This window comes from Triticum aestivum, chromosome 7B (genome assembly GCF_018294505.1).
Source record: "Triticum aestivum cultivar Chinese Spring chromosome 7B, IWGSC CS RefSeq v2.1, whole genome shotgun sequence".
NCBI lineage: Eukaryota > Viridiplantae > Streptophyta > Magnoliopsida > Poales > Poaceae > Triticum > Triticum aestivum.
The window spans coordinates 736,547,382-736,553,858 of NC_057813.1; positions in this window are offsets into that span (position 1 = coordinate 736,547,382).

Here is a 6,477-nt window from a genome sequence, read left to right on the forward strand (position 1 = left end):
AAGCCAACGGTGAAAATGGCTTTCAATTGGGTAACTTAACTTTTTAATATATTGTAGGCAACTGAAATAGTAATTGCTGGCAACTTAGCATCATTGATAAATTACTTCGGAGTATTTTGTAGAAAACTTAGAAAGAAAAAATGATAAGTAACTTCATAATATATGCAGGAAAATAATTTTTGTTAGTCAACTGAGAAACAAGTAGACAACTAATTTAGTAATAGCATGCAACTGCGCTTTATCGGTAGGAATTGAATATTTACGGTTGGCAACTAAGCAACCACGATGGGAAACTGAGCAATCATGATAGGATGTTGGGATAATGTTAGAAAAATTTGTTGATACACATTACAATGTAGTTGCTTGTATGTAGTACTAAAGGCCAATTGGGTGATACGTTTTGGGAGTTTTGGGCGTATGGGCCTACTCGGGGAAATTAGTTGTTCACCTTTGGATGGCTAAATGTGTCTGGATAGGCCGGGCCGGGCATTTGGGAGCGATTTAGTGATCTGCATTGGAGTTGTCCTTATTTTAGGCAACTTAGAGGAAAGCTAGTCAATTGGTAGTCATGGTAACAAACTTGGAAGCACATACTTATAGTTAGTCATACTAAGCAATAAAAAGGAGTTGCTTTTCTGTAGCCCTAAAGTTGGCTTCATAGCATCCAAAATTTCTCTAAAAACTTCATTGAAACCTACACATATAAGATCGGGTTTTGAAGAATTCATCACAAGAAACCCAACGATGAAGACGGATCTAAGTTCCAACGCTCGAATCAAAAGTTACAACTTTTAAAAAATTAGAACCCCAAATAAATGCACATGTTTCTTGACCGAAGAAGAATGAGGATGGGGATCATGCACTTTTCTTTTTTGGTAGACTAGGTTGATGTGGCACATCAGTTTCCTAATATAGCGGATATGCTCAAGCACTATATCGAGCGCCCGCATGCTGCCTATCCGTGTCCTCTTCTTGGCACCGTAAGTGTCTAAGCCACCAGCTAGTTGTACATGCCATTGTGTTGATCTTCATGGTTCAAGCATTTGGAAGTACTACATCCAACAACTAATTTTATTTATCATACTATCATTTGGCGAGGTCAATACAACATATAGGTTAATCCGGGCTGTGCCACCTCCCTATAGTGCATATGCTCGACGGCCTCTCTGAGCCATTCTTCCTCTCTAAGCCCCTCCTCGTCCTTGAGCCCACAGAACTTCAACGACAATCCCGAAGTCGTGGTTCTCTGGGTCATCCTCGAAGGCGGTGGCAATGGTAGTTATTCTTCGGTCGGATCTTGGCGCCGCCGTCGCCACTCTCCGTGCCCCTTGGCGTCCATAGTGGTTGCCTCGTTTGGCAAGGAGGAGAAGGACATCTCCTCTGACGATGAGCAGGAGCAGAAATTGCAGTGGTCCCTCCACCTCGCGAAGGCCACTCTGATAGACAAAGGATTGCTCTACTAGATGGAGATAATGATGGAGACTTTGCTCCCTCACATGGGTCCGACACCACCATCGCTGAAGGGCATCAAGGAAGAGACACCATCACCGCCGCGCCACCGCATGAAGTAGGAGCAAGAGTCTCCACTCTGACAGGTCAGTAAGGTAGGTATGGTGGCTATTTTGAGGAAGATATAATGAAGCTTACGTGTGATAGCCTACACTACTTCAGCTTATCTGGTTGTCGTTGAGATCATCGTTACCTGCGATCTTAATAATGTTCTTGGGTATGATTGTGTATAATAAGTTTTTTGCTGCATAGCATGTTCCCCTAAAAATCCCATGGACTAAATCCCCGTCCTCGTCATCGTGCTCATGGTCGACTGGAGCGATGGCCACCTCATCTTCGGAAACTCCACAAGCACCCCAAGGTTGCTAGCAATAAATCATTGGCAGCAAGTCAACTAGCACCCCTATAATGAGAGAGTGTTACATGGTTGTTTGAGAAGAATTAGAAGGAAATGAGGGGGATATACATGAAGGCACCAATCACAAATGACCACACCCGCCGACAATTTTGATGAAATGGTATGGAGGAGAAGACGAGGAGCTTAATGAAGAAGAAGAAAAGGAGGACCAAGTTGCAAAATTTTCAGACCGATACATGGACACGTGGGAGCCGTACATAACCGTGGATATATTCATCATTGTATGTCTACATATTTTCATGTATATAAGGATTGTACTAGAGAAATTTATGAGTTAGAGGACTGTTTTATGACGCGCCAACAAGTAGAGGTACCATACGTATAATTTACTCAAAAAAACTTATGGCGGGGAGTTAAAGCCCATGAGTTGGGGACATATTCTAAATCCTAATAGTATTTGGGAAGATATTAGACGATATGTGTGATTTGGAAAGATAGAAGAATAAAATCTTCCCAAATTTCTGCCATAATAAGCGAAATATTCTCTTGTGGATATCTTTCCAATTCATGGGCTTTAATTACCTGCCATAATACACTCCTAGGTCTAAAGCATATAGGGGCGGAGGAGAGCCGTCATTCTCGCCTCCTTCGCACATCCACTCTTTGCATTGCTTGCGTCTTCCTCCTTGTCGCCTCAGCAGTGCGACTTCCACTATGCGTCATGCTTGATTCCACATCCATTGTTTTTTTTGTCGCCATCTTCATACTCTCTTCCACAGACCTGCCTGCGCCCTTCCTAGTGCTCACGTCCTCCTCCTATTTCTCTTAACTAGGGCTAGAGGTTGGAGGGGGCATCTTCTTAAATCAATAATTCTGGTAGGTTTTCTCTCCTTCCATTGTTTGGGGAAGCTTTGGGCCGCTTGATTCAAAGGATATTTTATGGAGAAATGGAATGCTTGATAATTTTTATGAAAGGATTTACTTTCATTGGATTTTTCCTAAGAATTCTTTGTATATGTAAAATTTCTATTGAATCGAAAAGTCATGGTGGGTTACACGGCATAATCAGCTTTATTCAGAAAGTCGTGGTGAGGTTGATATTGGAACCTGGGTGAAAATGGATCGTCCATAAAGAACTTGGATGATGATGGATCGTCCAAGATGGTACGACATGTAGTAATTGATTGAAAATTTAGTCTTCAAGCATACGAGTAGCCAAAGATTTTTATTATACTACTATTATGATAATTTTGTGATATTTGTCCAGCCAATTGTCAAAGGATTATGATGAGTGGGATAATGAAGAAGCACCATCCACTTCATTGGGTGAGTGATATGTATTAATGGGTTTCCCAAAAGAGATGGCCATGAAGACATTAAGGTGATTGATAATACTAGAACCAATTAATTTCATTTCATACGCTATGCGTATGTTTGCACCTTCTGTTTCAACCAATGCTTCAACAATGAGAAAATGCATTGTTGGACATACTTCTCACAAAAAATGTATTTTTCCATGTGACTTCGCTACTTGGTTTACCTTATGATGCTATTGGTAGCACATTAACACAACTGTGAAACATACCCTTCAACACCGACAAGTGGTAAGCAAATGTGTCAACTTGAAATGAATTTCCAAGAGATTCATTCCAGGATGTCGTGTTATGTCCCCTTGTGTGGTCCATTGGGAAACACAGTTGGTATTCCACCTCACATGCCTCCAAAGAGGTAAACATGTTCTTTCCAACCCATACAAGGTTGCATTTTCTAAACTCATCCATGACATACTTTTTAACACTTCGAGATGGTGGATTTCTTAAGCTTCCGGGAGAAAACTGTATTCTTTATATTTATTTCGCACTTGCCTCACATTTCTACAAGAAGTTGACTTGATTTCTTGGGTCCCAGGAAGGCCACCACTTCAGGTAATGATCAAATGCCTCACTATGGTCTTTGGAGGGAGAGGCAGGATAGCAAATTTATTCTCAATTGGCAAATTATGGATATATATCCTCGTCTTATAGTAACTACCCACAGGTTCTTAGAATCCACATACTCTTGTTCAGTGTCATAAAATAATCGTGAAAGTGTTTCCCATGCACTTTCTAGAACTAGTGCCACATTATATATTATCATAAAGGTGGTTGAATAGATTGTTAAGGAAGCCCTATATTCATTACTCGTAACCAATCACTATTGAGGTTAAATCTAGCCATTGGTTTTGGAGAGGCATATCATCATGGCTACCAAAATTACACTATAATACGGTGAAAACAAACCGGAGAGGGGCTCGATAACGGCAGTGATGATTTTTAGAATGTAGAAAGGAAGCAGACAGTGGATAATAAACATGTCGCATACACAAAAACACAGACTAACGGGAAAACTAAAGAGTTGGAATTAAATGAGCCACACAAACATGTCAGATATAGGGGTTGATCAGTGATAACCGTCGATCAATTTAGCAAATGGAACACACGATCATTGAACGGTCATTTCTAGACTTGTCTGTGATAAAAATTCCAGCTGAGCCCCAAAAGACATATCATTGACGCTTTCAGAGTGGCCGATCAGTGTTAAGGCCCATCATAGGTGTGGGGCAGTCGGTGATGACATGTCAATGCTATTCAGATTTGTACTCGTGTCAACCCTCCTTGGATAGTATCCATGTTGATATGCCTCTCCCAAAAATTCGCTTGATTTAACCAACCTAGTGATATGGTACATTTAGTGAATACAGGGTCTTCCTGGACAAGGTATTAAGCAACCTTCCTTCTACGATGTGGCATTAGCTCAAAATGGTGTATGAATTTTTTTTCAAGATTCTTTTATGAAAATGAGCTAGATTTGTGGATTATAAGCCCTTGTGTGCAACTACTTGAAAAGTAGGATATATCCATAATTTCCCAATTGATAATGGATATCCTCTCTTGCCTCTGCCTCCACAGACCATATTTGAGGCCTTTCCTCATTATATGAAGTTGTGGCCTTCTAGTGACCCAAGAAGTTAAATCAATTCCTTGTAGACATGTGTGGCACATGCGAAATAAATAGAAATAATCCTATGTGCTCTTGGAAGCTTAAGAAATCCACCATCTCGAAGTGTTCAAAATATGTGATGGACGAGTGCAGAAAATGGAACCTTGTATGTCTTGGAAAAAACAAGGTTACACATTTGGATCTAGATGTGGTGGAAGACGTACTCGGTTTACCAAGGGACCACACAAGGGGAGTCAACATGACCTCGAGGAACAAATCTCTTGGCAATTCATTCCAAGTTGACGCAGTTGCTTACCATTTGTCGGTGCTGAAGGATATGTTTCCCATTTCAAGGAGGAAAGGTAACTCTACATAGGATTTGGATCCACATGAGCACTACTAGGGAAAACTCTATCAGTAGCGCGTGTTTTTGGTCTAGCAATAGCGCGGGTACACGCTCTACAAGTAGGGTGCTACAACAAAAGTTTAGTAGTAGCAGGGTTCCTGCACGCGCTATTGCTAACTCAAATAGCAACAGCATTTTCTCCAGCCATCGCTACTGAGAGTTACTAGTAGCGCGCCTAGGACCCGCGCTACTACTACTCTTCTGTATTCCATTTCTCTATTGTTTTACAGTGTACTTATACACCGTTATACATGTTTTGATACAGTAGCAATTTAGAGATTGTTATATCATTATGATCATGATGAGTTATTCTGTCAGTGGGTGAAAGAAACATTGATAAGATTCAAGTGAATGGATCCAAAGCGACCAAGTTTGGATTAGTAGTAATTTGGATCTGCACCATGTTGCATCCACTTAAACCTAATCCACGTTTCTTGAACCCTCTGATATAGTCACTCATCATGATCATAATGATATAACAACTCAGCATCATCATCGTAATAAGTAACTTATCATCATTATCATAACAAGTCATACTCATCAACATCATAGGTAGTCATCTAACAACTCATCATTCTAGCACATCACTCATCATCATCATCATCATCATAATAATAATAATAATAATAATAATAATAATAATAATAGTAATAATAATAATATTATTATTAATCTTTACCTAATAATAAACATAATTGGGTTTCTGTCGTCCGTCATATAAACTGCCTACGAAGTTGTCCCTATTTACCCACCATGCCACCGTAAGTAAAGAAAACAATTACTTTTAAAAATACCATCGTCCAATTTTGTTCTTATAGGATCGTCAATACAATTATATAACACTCGCAGGAAGCCTGCGCAGTGGCTAGGGCCAAAGCCGTCCGCACGGGAGACCAGGGTTCGATCCTTGGTCGTATACCCTTTTTCTCCCCTTTTCTGCAATATAGGTAATCTATTTTTCTTTCTTTAAATTACTCTTCGATTTAAAAAAAACAAATTTCAAAAAATTTGTGAGTACTGAGAAAGTATATAGATACATCATAAAAAATTTGTGAATTCAAAAAACATTTGAGAAATCATAAAAAATTATGATTTAAGAACAAAATTGTTCGTATATTTAAAAAATTCATGATTTAAAAAACAATAAAATAAAAATTCATCATTTTTAAAATATGATCGTGTATTCAAAACATATTTGGGAATTTGAAAACAATGTCCATGAAAT